Genomic DNA, 16,961 nt, shown 5'->3' on the forward strand with positions numbered 1-16,961 from the left:
TCATTTGAAGTCGAAATTCAACATTTCTCATATATTTGAATGAGTTTGCATCTAACTTTGTCAGATATCGTCGATTTACATTCATTGAAGCCCATTGAAGTCGATTCTCACTTTGTGTTGATTGAAAATTTTCAAAGTCTATCTTCCTCATTTGAAGTCGAAATTCAACATTTCTCATATATTTGAATGAGTTTGCATCTAACTTTGTCAGATATCGTCGATTTACATTCATTGAAGCCCATTGAAGTCGATTCTCACTTTGTGTTGATTGAAAATTTTCAAAGTCTATCTTCCTCATTTGAAGTCGAATTTCAACATTTCTCATATATTTGAATGAGTTCGCATCTAACTTTATCAGATATCGTCGATTTACATTTATTGAAGCCCATTGAGGTCGATTGTCACTTTATGTTGATTGAAAATTTTCAAAGTCTATCCTCCTCATTTGAAGTCGAATTTTAACATTTCTCATATATTTGAATGAGTTTGCATCTAACTTTGTCACATATCGTCGATTTACATTTATTGAAGCCCATTGAGGTCGATTGTCACTTTATGTTGATTGAAAATTTTCAAAGTCTATCTTCCTCATTTGAAGTCGAATTTCAACATTTCTCATATATTTGAATGAGTTTGCATCTAACTTTGTCAGATATCGTCGATTTACATTCATTGAAGCCCATTGAAGTCGATTCTCACTTTGTGTTGATTGAAAATTTTCAAAGTCTATCTTCCTCATTTGAAGTCGAAATTCAACATTTCTCATATATTTGAATGAGTTTGCATCTAACTTTGTCAGATATCGTCGATTTACATTCATTGAAGCCCATTGAAGTCGATTCTCACTTTGTGTTGATTGAAAATTTTCAAAGTCTATCTTCCTCATTTGAAGTCGAAATTCAACATTTCTCATATATTTGAATGAGTTTGCATCTAACTTTGTCAGATATCGTCGATTTACATTCATTGAAGCCCATTGAAGTCGAATCTCACTTTGTGTTGATTGAAAATTTTCAAAGTCTATCTTCCTCATTTGAAGTCGAATTTCAACATTTCTCATATATTTGAATGAGTTCGCATCTAACTTTATCAGATATCGTCGATTTACATTTATTGAAGCCCATTGAGGTCGATTGTCACTTTATGTTGATTGAAAATTTTCAAAGTCTATCTTCCTCATTTGAAGTCGAAATTCAACATTTCTCATATATTTGAATGAGTTTGCATCTAACTTTGTCAGATATCGTCGATTTACATTCATTGAAGCCCATTGAAGTCGAATCTCACTTTGTGTTGATTGAAAATTTTCAAAGTCTATCTTCCTCATTTGAAGTCGAATTTCAACATATCTCATATATTTGAATGAGTTCGCATCTAACTTTATCAGATATCGTCGATTTACATTTATTGAAGCCCATTGAGGTCGATTGTCACTTTATGTTGATTGAAAATTTTCAAAGTCTATCTTCCTCATTTGAAGTCGAATTTCAACATTTCTCATATATTTGAATGAGTTTGCATCTAACTTTGTCAGATATCGTCGATTTACATTCATTGAAGCCCATTGAAGTCGATTCTCACTTTGTGTTGATTGAAAATTTTCAAAGTCTATCTTCCTCATTTGAAGTCGAAATTCAACATTTCTCATATATTTGAATGAGTTTGCATCTAACTTTGTCAGATATCGTCGATTTACATTCATTGAAGCCCATTGAAGTCGAATCTCACTTTGTGTTGATTGAAAATTTTCAAAGTCTATCTTCCTCATTTGAAGTCGAATTTCAACATTTCTCATATATTTGAATGAGTTTGCATCTAACTTTGTCAGATATCGTCGATTTATATTCATTGAAGACCATTGAAGTCGATTCTCACTTTGTGTTGATTGAAAATTTTCAAAGTCTATCTTCCTCATTTGAAGTCGAATTTCAACATTTCTCATATATTTGAATGAGTTCGCATCTAACTTTATCAGATATCGTCGATTTACATTTATTGAAGCCCATTGAGGTCGATTGTCACTTTGTGTTGATTGAAAATTTTCAAAGTCTATCCTCCTCATTTGAAGTCGAATTTTAACATTTCTCATATATTTGAATGAGTTTGCATCTAACTTTGTCAGATATCGTCGATTTACATTCATTGAAGCCCATTGAAGTCGATTCTCACTTTGTGTTGATTGAAAATTTTCAAAGTCTATCTTCCTCATTTGAAGTCGAATTTCAACATTTCTCATATATTTGAATGAGTTCGCATCTAACTTTATCAGATATCGTCGATTTACATTTATTGAAGCCCATTGAGGTCGATTGTCACTTTATGTTGATTGAAAATTTTCAAAGTCTATCTTCCTCATTTGAAGTCGAATTTCAACATTTCTCATATATTTGAATGAGTTTGCATCTAACTTTGTCAGATATCGTCGATTTACATTCATTGAAGCCCATTGAAGTCGATTCTCACTTTGTGTTGATTGAAAATTTTCAAAGTCTATCTTCCTCATTTGAAGTCGAAATTCAACATTTCTCATATATTTGAATGAGTTTGCATCTAACTTTGTCAGATATCGTTGATTTACATTCATTGAAGCCCATTGAAGTCGATTCTCACTTTGTGTTGATTGAAAATTTTCAAAGTCTATCTTCCTCATTTGAAGTCGAAATTCAACATTTCTCATATATTTGAATGAGTTTGCATCTAACTTTGTCAGATATCGTCGATTTACATTCATTGAAGCCCATTGAAGTCGAATCTCACTTTGTGTTGATTGAAAATTTTCAAAGTCTATCTTCCTCATTTGAAGTCGAATTTCAACATTTCTCATATATTTGAATGAGTTCGCATCTAACTTTATCAGATATCGTCGATTTACATTTATTGAAGCCCATTGAGGTCGATTGTCACTTTATGTTGATTGAAAATTTTCAAAGTCTATCTTCCTCATTTGAAGTCGAATTTCAACATTTCTCATATATTTGAATGAGTTTGCATCTAACTTTGTCAGATATCGTCGATTTACATTCATTGAAGCCCATTGAAGTCGATTCTCACTTTGTGTTGATTGAAAATTTTCAAAGTCTATCTTCCTCATTTGAAGTCGAAATTCAACATTTCTCATATATTTGAATGAGTTTGCATCTAACTTTGTCAGATATCGTCGATTTACATTCATTGAAGCCCATTGAAGTCGAATCTCACTTTGTGTTGATTGAAAATTTTCAAAGTCTATCTTCCTCATTTGAAGTCGAAATTCAACATTTCTCATATATTTGAATGAGTTTGCATCTAACTTTGTCAGATATCGTCGATTTACATTCATTGAAGCCCATTGAAGTCGATTCTCACTTTGGTTGATTGAAAATTTTCAAAGTCTATCTTCCTCATTTGAAGTCGAATTTCAACATTTCTCATATATTTGAATGAGTTTGCATCTAACTTTGTCAGATATCGTCGATTTACATTCATTGAAGCCCATTGAAGTCGATTCTCACTTTGTGTTGATTGAAAATTTTCAAAGTCTATCTTCCTCATTTGAAGTCGAAATTCAACATTTCTCATATATTTGAATGAGTTTGCATCTAACTTTGTCAGATATCGTCGATTTACATTCATTGAAGCCCATTGAAGTCGATTCTCACTTTGTGTTGATTGAAAATTTTCAAAGTCTATCTTCCTCATTTGAAGTCGAATTTTAACATTTCTCATATATTTGAATGAGTTTGCATCTAACTTTGTCAGATATCGTCGATTTACATTCATTGAAGCCCATTGAAGTCGATTCTCACTTTGGTTGATTGAAAATTTTCAAAGTCTATCTTCCTCATTTGAAGTCGAATTTCAACATTTCTCATATATTTGAATGAGTTTGCATCTAACTTTGTCAGATATCGTCGATTTATATTCATTGAAGACCATTGAAGTCGATTCTCACTTTGTGTTGATTGAAAATTTTCAAAGTCTATCTTCCTCATTTGAAGTCGAATTTCAACATTTCTCATATATTTGAATGAGTTCGCATCTAACTTTATCAGATATCGTCGATTTACATTTATTGAAGCCCATTGAGGTCGATTGTCACTTTGTGTTGATTGAAAATTTTCAAAGTCTATCCTCCTCATTTGAAGTCGAATTTTAACATTTCTCATATATTTGAATGAGTTTGCATCTAACTTTGTCACATATCGTTCATTTACATTCATTGAAGCCCAATGAAGTCGTATCTCACTTTGTGTTGATTGAAAATTTTCAAATTCTATCTTCCTCATTTGAAGTCGAAATTCAACATTTCTCATATATTTGAATGAGTTTGCATCTAACTTTGTCAGATATCGTCGATTTACATTCATTGAAGCCCATTGAAGTCGATTCTCACTTTGTGTTGATTGAAAATTTTCAAAGTCTATCTTCCTCATTTGAAGTCGAATTTCAACATTTCTCATATATTTGAATGAGTTCGCATCTAACTTTATCAGATATCGTCGATTTACATTTATTGAAGCCCATTGAGGTCGATTGTCACTTTATGTTGATTGAAAATTTTCAAAGTCTATCTTCCTCATTTGAAGTCGAATTTCAACATTTCTCATATATTTGAATGTGTTTGCATCTAACTTTGTCAGATATCGTCGATTTACATTCATTGAAGCCCATTGAAGTCGATTCTCACTTTGTGTTGATTGAAAATTTTCAAAGTCTATCTTCCTCATTTGAAGTCGAAATTCAACATTTCTCATATATTTGAATGAGTTTGCATCTAACTTTGTCAGATATCGTCGATTTACATTCATTGAAGCCCATTGAAGTCGAATCTCACTTTGTGTTGATTGAAAATTTTCAAAGTCTATCTTCCTCATTTGAAGTCGAAATTCAACATTTCTCATATATTTGAATGAGTTTGCATCTAACTTTGTCAGATATCGTCGATTCACATTCATTGAAGCCCATTGAAGTCGATTCTCACTTTGGTTGATTGAAAATTTTCAAAGTCTATCTTCCTCATTTGAAGTCGAATTTCAACATTTCTCATATATTTGAATGAGTTTGCATCTAACTTTGTCAGATATCGTCGATTTACATTCATTGAAGCCCATTGAAGTCGAATCTCACTTTGTGTTGATTGAAAATTTTCAAAGTCTATCTTCCTCATTTGAAGTCGAAATTCAACATTTCTCATATATTTGAATGAGTTTGCATCTAACTTTGTCAGATATCGTCGATTCACATTCATTGAAGCCCATTGAAGTCGATTCTCACTTTGGTTGATTGAAAATTTTCAAAGTCTATCTTCCTCATTTGAAGTCGAATTTCAACATTTCTCATATATTTGAATGAGTTTGCATCTAACTTTGTCAGATATCGTCGATTTACATTCATTGAAGCCCATTGAAGTCGATTCTCACTTTGTGTTGATTGAAAATTTTCAAAGTCTATCTTCCTCATTTGAAGTCGAAATTCAACATTTCTCATATATTTGAATGAGTTTGCATCTAACTTTGTCAGATATCGTCGATTTACATTCATTGAAGCCCATTGAAGTCGATTCTCACTTTGTGTTGATTGAAAATTTTCAAAGTCTATCTTCCTCATTTGAAGTCGAAATTCAACATTTCTCATATATTTGAATGAGTTTGCATCTAACTTTGTCAGATATCGTCGATTTACATTCATTGAAGCCCATTGAAGTCGATTCTCACTTTGTGTTGATTGAAAATTTTCAAAGTCTATCTTCCTCATTTGAAGTCGAAATTCAACATTTCTCATATATTTGAATGAGTTTGCATCTAACTTTGTCAGATATCGTCGATTTACATTCATTGAAGCCCATTGAAGTCGAATCTCACTTTGTGTTGATTGAAAATTTTCAAAGTCTATCTTCCTCATTTGAAGTCGAAATTCAACATTTCTCATATATTTGAATGAGTTTGCATCTAACTTTGTCAGATATCGTCGATTTACATTCATTGAAGCCCATTGAAGTCGATTCTCACTTTGGTTGATTGAAAATTTTCAAAGTCTATCTTCCTCATTTGAAGTCGAATTTCAACATTTCTCATATATTTGAATGAGTTTGCATCTAACTTTGTCAGATATCGTCGATTTATATTCATTGAAGACCATTGAAGTCGATTTCTCACTTTGTGTTGATTGAAAATTTTCAAAGTCTATCTTCCTCATTTGAAGTCGAATTTCAACATTTCTCATATATTTGAATGAGTTCGCATCTAACTTTATCAGATATCGTCGATTTACATTTATTGAAGCCCATTGAGGTCGATTGTCACTTTGTGTTGATTGAAAATTTTCAAAGTCTATCCTCCTCATTTGAAGTCGAATTTTAACATTTCTCATATATTTGAATGAGTTTGCATCTAACTTTGTCAGATATCGTCGATTTACATTCATTGAAGCCCATTGAAGTCGATTCTCACTTTGTGTTGATTGAAAATTTTCAAAGTCTATCTTCCTCATTTGAAGTCGAATTTCAACATTTCTCATATATTTGAATGAGTTCGCATCTAACTTTATCAGATATCGTCGATTTACATTTATTGAAGCCCATTGAGGTCGATTGTCACTTTATGTTGATTGAAAATTTTCAAAGTCTATCTTCCTCATTTGAAGTCGAATTTCAACATTTCTCATATATTTGAATGAGTTTGCATCTAACTTTGTCAGATATCGTCGATTTACATTCATTGAAGCCCATTGAAGTCAATTCTCACTTTGTGTTGATTGAAAATTTTCAAAGTCTATCTTCCTCATTTGAAGTCGAAATTCAACATTTCTCATATATTTGAATGAGTTTGCATCTAACTTTGTCAGATATCGTTGATTTACATTCATTGAAGCCCATTGAAGTCGATTCTCACTTTGTGTTGATTGAAAATTTTCAAAGTCTATCTTCCTCATTTGAAGTCGAAATTCAACATTTCTCATATATTTGAATGAGTTTGCATCTAACTTTGTCAGATATCGTCGATTTACATTCATTGAAGCCCATTGAAGTCGAATCTCACTTTGTGTTGATTGAAAATTTTCAAAGTCTATCTTCCTCATTTGAAGTCGAATTTCAACATTTCTCATATATTTGAATGAGTTCGCATCTAACTTTATCAGATATCGTCGATTTACATTTATTGAAGCCCATTGAGGTCGATTGTCACTTTATGTTGATTGAAAATTTTCAAAGTCTATCTTCCTCATTTGAAGTCGAATTTCAACATTTCTCATATATTTGAATGAGTTTGCATCTAACTTTGTCAGATATCGTCGATTTACATTCATTGAAGCCCATTGAAGTCGATTCTCACTTTGTGTTGATTGAAAATTTTCAAAGTCTATCTTCCTCATTTGAAGTCGAAATTCAACATTTCTCATATATTTGAATGAGTTTGCATCTAACTTTGTCAGATATCGTCGATTTACATTCATTGAAGCCCATTGAAGTCGAATCTCACTTTGTGTTGATTGAAAATTTTCAAAGTCTATCTTCCTCATTTGAAGTCGAAATTCAACATTTCTCATATATTTGAATGAGTTTGCATCTAACTTTGTCAGATATCGTCGATTTACATTCATTGAAGCCCATTGAAGTCGATTCTCACTTTGGTTGATTGAAAATTTTCAAAGTCTATCTTCCTCATTTGAAGTCGAATTTCAACATTTCTCATATATTTGAATGAGTTTGCATCTAACTTTGTCAGATATCGTCGATTTACATTCATTGAAGCCCATTGAAGTCGATTCTCACTTTGTGTTGATTGAAAATTTTCAAAGTCTATCTTCCTCATTTGAAGTCGAAATTCAACATTTCTCATATATTTGAATGAGTTTGCATCTAACTTTGTCAGATATCGTCGATTTACATTCATTGAAGCCCATTGAAGTCGATTCTCACTTTGTGTTGATTGAAAATTTTCAAAGTCTATCTTCCTCATTTGAAGTCGAAATTCAACATTTCTCATATATTTGAATGAGTTTGCATCTAACTTTGTCAGATATCGTCGATTTACATTCATTGAAGCCCATTGAAGTCGAATCTCACTTTGTGTTGATTGAAAATTTTCAAAGTCTATCTTCCTCATTTGAAGTCGAAATTCAACATTTCTCATATATTTGAATGAGTTTGCATCTAACTTTGTCAGATATCGTCGATTTACATTCATTGAAGCCCATTGAAGTCGATTCTCACTTTGGTTGATTGAAAATTTTCAAAGTCTATCTTCCTCATTTGAAGTCGAAATTCAACATTTCTCATATATTTGAATGAGTTTGCATCTAACTTTGTCAGATATCGTCGATTTACATTCATTGAAGCCCATTGAAGTCGATTCTCACTTTGTGTTGATTGAAAATTTTCAAAGTCTATCTTCCTCATTTGAAGTCGAAATTCAACATTTCTCATATATTTGAATGAGTTTGCATCTAACTTTGTCAGATATCGTCGATTTACATTCATTGAAGCCCATTGAAGTCGATTCTCACTTTGGTTGATTGAAAATTTTCAAAGTCTATCTTCCTCATTTGAAGTCGAAATTCAACATTTCTCATATATTTGAATGAGTTTGCATCTAACTTTGTCAGATATCGTCGATTTACATTCATTGAAGCCCATTGAAGTCGATTCTCACTTTGTGTTGATTGAAAATTTTCAAAGTCTATCTTCCTCATTTGAAGTCGAATTTCAACATTTCTCATATATTTGAATGAGTTCGCATCTAACTTTATCAGATATCGTCGATTTACATTTATTGAAGCCCATTGAGGTCGATTGTCACTTTATGTTGATTGAAAATTTTCAAAGTCTATCTTCCTCATTTGAAGTCGAATTTCAACATTTCTCATATATTTGAATGAGTTTGCATCTAACTTTGTCAGATATCGTCGATTTACATTCATTGAAGCCCATTGAAGTCAATTCTCACTTTGTGTTGATTGAAAATTTTCAAAGTCTATCTTCCTCATTTGAAGTCGAAATTCAACATTTCTCATATATTTGAATGAGTTTGCATCTAACTTTGTCAGATATCGTTGATTTACATTCATTGAAGCCCATTGAAGTCGATTCTCACTTTGTGTTGATTGAAAATTTTCAAAGTCTATCTTCCTCATTTGAAGTCGAAATTCAACATTTCTCATATATTTGAATGAGTTTGCATCTAACTTTGTCAGATATCGTCGATTTACATTCATTGAAGCCCATTGAAGTCGAATCTCACTTTGTGTTGATTGAAAATTTTCAAAGTCTATCTTCCTCATTTGAAGTCGAATTTCAACATTTCTCATATATTTGAATGAGTTCGCATCTAACTTTATCAGATATCGTCGATTTACATTTATTGAAGCCCATTGAGGTCGATTGTCACTTTATGTTGATTGAAAATTTTCAAAGTCTATCTTCCTCATTTGAAGTCGAATTTCAACATTTCTCATATATTTGAATGAGTTTGCATCTAACTTTGTCAGATATCGTCGATTTACATTCATTGAAGCCCATTGAAGTCGATTCTCACTTTGTGTTGATTGAAAATTTTCAAAGTCTATCTTCCTCATTTGAAGTCGAAATTCAACATTTCTCATATATTTGAATGAGTTTGCATCTAACTTTGTCAGATATCGTCGATTTACATTCATTGAAGCCCATTGAAGTCGAATCTCACTTTGTGTTGATTGAAAATTTTCAAAGTCTATCTTCCTCATTTGAAGTCGAAATTCAACATTTCTCATATATTTGAATGAGTTTGCATCTAACTTTGTCAGATATCGTCGATTTACATTCATTGAAGCCCATTGAAGTCGATTCTCACTTTGGTTGATTGAAAATTTTCAAAGTCTATCTTCCTCATTTGAAGTCGAATTTCAACATTTCTCATATATTTGAATGAGTTTGCATCTAACTTTGTCAGATATCGTCGATTTACATTCATTGAAGCCCATTGAAGTCGATTCTCACTTTGTGTTGATTGAAAATTTTCAAAGTCTATCTTCCTCATTTGAAGTCGAAATTCAACATTTCTCATATATTTGAATGAGTTTGCATCTAACTTTGTCAGATATCGTCGATTTACATTCATTGAAGCCCATTGAAGTCGATTCTCACTTTGTGTTGATTGAAAATTTTCAAAGTCTATCTTCCTCATTTGAAGTCGAAATTCAACATTTCTCATATATTTGAATGAGTTTGCATCTAACTTTGTCAGATATCGTCGATTTACATTCATTGAAGCCCATTGAAGTCGAATCTCACTTTGTGTTGATTGAAAATTTTCAAAGTCTATCTTCCTCATTTGAAGTCGAAATTCAACATTTCTCATATATTTGAATGAGTTTGCATCTAACTTTGTCAGATATCGTCGATTTACATTCATTGAAGCCCATTGAAGTCGATTCTCACTTTGGTTGATTGAAAATTTTCAAAGTCTATCTTCCTCATTTGAAGTCGAAATTCAACATTTCTCATATATTTGAATGAGTTTGCATCTAACTTTGTCAGATATCGTCGATTTACATTCATTGAAGCCCATTGAAGTCGATTCTCACTTTGGTTGATTGAAAATTTTCAAAGTCTATCTTCCTCATTTGAAGTCGAAATTCAACATTTCTCATATATTTGAATGAGTTTGCATCTAACTTTGTCAGATATCGTCGATTTACATTCATTGAAGCCCATTGAAGTCGATTCTCACTTTGTGTTGATTGAAAATTTTCAAAGTCTATCTTCCTCATTTGAAGTCGAATTTCAACATTTCTCATATATTTGAATGAGTTCGCATCTAACTTTATCAGATATCGTCGATTTACATTTATTGAAGCCCATTGAGGTCGATTGTCACTTTATGTTGATTGAAAATTTTCAAAGTCTATCTTCCTCATTTGAAGTCGAATTTCAACATTTCTCATATATTTGAATGAGTTTGCATCTAACTTTGTCAGATATCGTCGATTTACATTCATTGAAGCCCATTGAAGTCGATTCTCACTTTGTGTTGATTGAAAATTTTCAAAGTCTATCTTCCTCATTTGAAGTCGAAATTCAACATTTCTCATATATTTGAATGAGTTTGCATCTAACTTTGTCAGATATCGTCGATTTACATTCATTGAAGCCCATTGAAGTCGATTCTCACTTTGGTTGATTGAAAATTTTCAAAGTCTATCTTCCTCATTTGAAGTCGAATTTCAACATTTCTCATATATTTGAATGAGTTTGCATCTAACTTTGTCAGATATCGTCGATTTACATTCATTGAAGCCCATTGAAGTCGATTCTCACTTTGTGTTGATTGAAAATTTTCAAAGTCTATCTTCCTCATTTGAAGTCGAAATTCAACATTTCTCATATATTTGAATGAGTTTGCATCTAACTTTGTCAGATATCGTCGATTTACATTCATTGAAGCCCATTGAAGTCGATTCTCACTTTGTGTTGATTGAAAATTTTCAAAGTCTATCTTCCTCATTTGAAGTCGAAATTCAACATTTCTCATATATTTGAATGAGTTTGCATCTAACTTTGTCAGATATCGTCGATTTACATTCATTGAAGCCCATTGAAGTCGAATCTCACTTTGTGTTGATTGAAAATTTTCAAAGTCTATCTTCCTCATTTGAAGTCGAAATTCAACATTTCTCATATATTTGAATGAGTTTGCATCTAACTTTGTCAGATATCGTCGATTTACATTCATTGAAGCCCATTGAAGTCGATTCTCACTTTGGTTGATTGAAAATTTTCAAAGTCTATCTTCCTCATTTGAAGTCGAATTTCAACATTTCTCATATATTTGAAAGAGTTTGCATCTAACTTTGTCAGATATCGTCGATTTACATTCATTGAAGCCCATTGAAGTCGATTCTCACTTTGTGTTGATTGAAAATTTTCAAAGTCTATCTTCCTCATTTGAAGTCGAAATTCAACATTTCTCATATATTTGAATGAGTTTGCATCTAACTTTGTCAGATATCGTCGATTTACATTCATTGAAGCCCATTGAAGTCGATTCTCACTTTGTGTTGATTGAAAATTTTCAAAGTCTATCTTCCTCATTTGAAGTCGAAATTCAACATTTCTCATATATTTGAATGAGTTTGCATCTAACTTTGTCAGATATCGTCGATTTACATTCATTGAAGCCCATTGAAGTCGAATCTCACTTTGTGTTGATTGAAAATTTTCAAAGTCTATCTTCCTCATTTGAAGTCGAAATTCAACATTTCTCATATATTTGAATGAGTTTGCATCTAACTTTGTCAGATATCGTCGATTTCCATTCATTGAAGCCCATTGAAGTCGATTCTCACTTTGGTTGATTGAAAATTTTCAAAGTCTATCTTCCTCATTTGAAGTCGAATTTCAACATTTCTCATATATTTGAATGAGTTTGCATCTAACTTTGTCAGATATCGTCGATTTATATTCATTGAAGACCATTGAAGTCGATTCTCACTTTGTGTTGATTGAAAATTTTCAAAGTCTATCTTCCTCATTTGAAGTCGAATTTCAACATTTCTCATATATTTGAATGAGTTCGCATCTAACTTTATCAGATATCGTCGATTTACATTTATTGAAGCCCATTGAGGTCGATTGTCACTTTGTGTTGATTGAAAATTTTCAAAGTCTATCCTCCTCATTTGAAGTCGAATTTTAACATTTCTCATATATTTGAATGAGTTTGCATCTAACTTTGTCACATATCGTCGATTTACATTCATTGAAGCCCATTGAAGTCGATTGTCACTTTGTGTTGATTGAAAATTTTCAAAGTCTATCCTCCTCATTTGAAGTCGAAATTCAACATTTCTCATATATTTGAATGAGTTTGCATCTAACTTTGTCAGATATCGTCGATTTACATTCATTGAAGCCCATTGAAGTCGATTCTCACTTTGTGTTGATTGAAAATTTTCAAAGTCTATCTTTCTCATTTGAAGTCGAATTTCAACATTTCTCATATATTTGAATGAGTTCGCATCTAACTTTATCAGATATCGTCGATTTACATTTATTGAAGCCCATTGAGGTCGATTGTCACTTTATGTTGATTGAAAATTTTCAAAGTCTATCTTCCTCATTTGAAGTCGAATTTTAACATTTCTCATATATTTGAATGAGTTTGCATCTAACTTTGTCAGATATCGTCGATTTACATTCATTGAAGCCCATTGAAGTCGATTCTCACTTTGTGTTGATTGAAAATTTTCAAAGTCTATCTTCCTCATTTGAAGTCGAAATTCAACATTTCTCATATATTTGAATGAGTTTGCATCTAACTTTGTCAGATATCGTCGATTTACATTCATTGAAGCCCATTGAAGTCGATTCTCACTTTGGTTGATTGAAAATTTTCAAAGTCTATCTTCCTCATTTGAAGTCGAATTTCAACATTTCTCATATATTTGAATGAGTTTGCATCTAACTTTGTCAGATATCGTCGATTTATATTCATTGAAGACCATTGAAGTCGATTCTCACTTTGTGTTGATTGAAAATTTTCAAAGTCTATCTTCCTCATTTGAAGTCGAATTTCAACATTTCTCATATATTTGAATGAGTTCGCATCTAACTTTATCAGATATCGTCGATTTACATTTATTGAAGCCCATTGAGGTCGATTGTCACTTTGTGTTGATTGAAAATTTTCAAAGTCTATCCTCCTCATTTGAAGTCGAATTTTAACATTTCTCATATATTTGAATGAGTTTGCATCTAACTTTGTCAGATATCGTCGATTTACATTCATTGAAGCCCATTGAAGTCGATTCTCACTTTGTGTTGATTGAAAATTTTCAAAGTCTATCTTCCTCATTTGAAGTCGAAATTCAACATTTCTCATATATTTGAATGAGTTTGCATCTAACTTTGTCAGATATCGTTGATTTACATTCATTGAAGCCCATTGAAGTCGATTCTCACTTTGTGTTGATTGAAAATTTTCAAAGTCTATCTTCCTCATTTGAAGTCGAAATTCAACATTTCTCATATATTTGAATGAGTTTGCATCTAACTTTGTCAGATATCGTCGATTTACATTCATTGAAGCCCATTGAAGTCGAATCTCACTTTGTGTTGATTGAAAATTTTCAAAGTCTATCTTCCTCATTTGAAGTCGAAATTCAACATTTCTCATATATTTGAATGAGTTTGCATCTAACTTTGTCAGATATCGTCGATTTACATTCATTGAAGCCCATTGAAGTCGATTCTCACTTTGGTTGATTGAAAATTTTCAAAGTCTATCTTCCTCATTTGAAGTCGAATTTCAACATTTCTCATATATTTGAATGAGTTTGCATCTAACTTTGTCAGATATCGTCGATTTACATTCATTGAAGCCCATTGAAGTCGATTCTCACTTTGTGTTGATTGAAAATTTTCAAAGTCTATCTTCCTCATTTGAAGTCGAAATTCAACATTTCTCATATATTTGAATGAGTTTGCATCTAACTTTGTCAGATATCGTCGATTTACATTCATTGAAGCCCATTGAAGTCGATTCTCACTTTGTGTTGATTGAAAATTTTCAATGTCTATCTTCCTCATTTGAAGTCGAAATTCAACATTTCTCATATATTTGAATGAGTTTGCATCTAACTTTGTCAGATATCGTCGATTTACATTCATTGAAGCCCATTGAAGTCGAATCTCACTTTGTGTTGATTGAAAATTTTCAAAGTCTATCTTCCTCATTTGAAGTCGAAATTCAACATTTCTCATATATTTGAATGAGTTTGCATCTAACTTTGTCAGATATCGTCGATTTACATTCATTGAAGCCCATTGAAGTCGATTCTCACTTTGGTTGATTGAAAATTTTCAAAGTCTATCTTCCTCATTTGAAGTCGAATTTCAACATTTCTCATATATTTGAATGAGTTTGCATCTAACTTTGTCAGATATCGTCGATTTATATTCATTGAAGACCATTGAAGTCGATTCTCACTTTGTGTTGATTGAAAATTTTCAAAGTCTATCTTCCTCATTTGAAGTCGAATTTCAACATTTCTCATATATTTGAATGAGTTTGCATCTAACTTTGTCAGATATCGTCGATTTATATTCATTGAAGACCATTGAAGTCGATTCTCACTTTGTGTTGATTGAAAATTTTCAAAGTCTATCCTCCTCATTTGAAGTCGAATTTTAACATTTCTCATATATTTGAATGAGTTTGCATCTAACTTTGTCACATATCGTTCATTTACATTCATTGAAGCCCAATGAAGTCGTATCTCACTTTGTGTTGATTGAAAATTTTCAAAGTCTATCTTCCTCATTTGAAGTCGAATTTTAACATTTCTCATATATTTGAATGAGTTTGCATCTAACTTTGTCAGATATCGTCGATTTACATTCATTGAAGCCCATTGAAGTCGAATCTCACTTTGTGTTGATTGAAAATTTTCAAAGTCTATCTTCCTCATTTGAAGTCGAAATTCAACATTTCTCATATATTTGAATGAGTTTGCATCTAACTTTGTCAGATATCGTCGATTTACATTCATTGAAGCCCATTGAAGTCGATTCTCACTTTATGTTGATTGAAAATTTTCAAAGTCTATCCTCCTCATTTGAAGTCGAATTTTAACATTTCTCATATATTTGAATGAGTTTGCATCTAACTTTGTCACATTTACATTCATTGAAGCCCATTGAGGTCGATTGTCACTTTATGTTGATTGAAAATTTTCAAAGTCTATCCTCCTCATTTGAAGTCGAATTTTAACATTTCTCATATATTTGAATGAGTTTGCATCTAACTTTGTCACATTTACATTCATTGAAGCCCATTGAAGTCGATTCTCACTTTGTGTTGATTGAAAATTTTCAAAGTCTATCTTCCTCATTTGAGGTCGAATTTCAACATTTCTCATATATTTGAATGAGTTTGCATCTAACTTTATCAGATATCGTCGATTTACATTCATTGAAGCCCATTGAGGTCGATTCTCACTTTGTGTTGATTGAAAATTTTCAAAGTCTATCTTCCTCATTTGAAGTCGAATTTCAACATTTCTCATATAATTGAATGAGTTTGCATCTAACTTTGTCAGATATCGTCGATTTACATTCATTGAAGCCCATTGAAGTCGATTCTCACTTTGCGTTTATTGAAAATTTTCAAAGTCTATCTTCCTCATTTGAAGTCGAATTTCAACATTTCTCAAATATTTGAATGAGTTTGCATCTAACTTTGTCAGATATCGTCGATTTACATTCATTGAAGCCCATTGAAGTCGATTCTCACTTTGTGTTGATTGAAAATTTTCAAAGTCTATCTTCCTCATTTGAGGTCGAATTTCAACATTTCTCATATAATTGAATGAGTTTGCATCTAACTTTGTCAGATATCGTCGATTTACATTCATTGAAGCCCATTGAGGTCGATTCTCACTTTGTGTTGATTGAAAATTTTCAAAGTCTATCCTCCTCATTTGAAGTCGAATTTTAACATTTCTCATATATTTGAATGAGTTTGCATCTAACTTTGTCACATTTACATTCATTGAAGCCCATTGAAGTCGATTCTCACTTTGTGTTGATTGAAAATTTTCAAAGTCTATCTTCCTCATTTGAGGTCGAATTTCAACATTTCTCATATATTTGAATGAGTTTGCATCTAACTTTATCAGATATCGTCGATTTACATTCATTGAAGCCCATTGAGGTCGATTCTCACTTTGTGTTGATTGAAAATTTTCAAAGTCTATCTTCCTCATTTGAAGTCGAATTTCAACATTTCTCATATAATTGAATGAGTTTGCATCTAACTTTGTCAGATATCGTCGATTTACATTCATTGAAGCCCATTGAAGTCGATTCTCACTTTGCGTTTATTGAAAATTTTCAAAGTCTATCTTCCTCATTTGAAGTCGAATTTCAACATTTCTCAAATATTTGAATGAGTTTGCATCTAACTTTGTCAGATATCGTCGATTTACATTCATTGAAGCCCATTGAA

The sequence above is a fragment of the Diorhabda sublineata genome, chromosome 10 (genome assembly GCF_026230105.1).
Source record: "Diorhabda sublineata isolate icDioSubl1.1 chromosome 10, icDioSubl1.1, whole genome shotgun sequence".
Lineage (NCBI taxonomy): Eukaryota > Metazoa > Arthropoda > Insecta > Coleoptera > Chrysomelidae > Diorhabda > Diorhabda sublineata.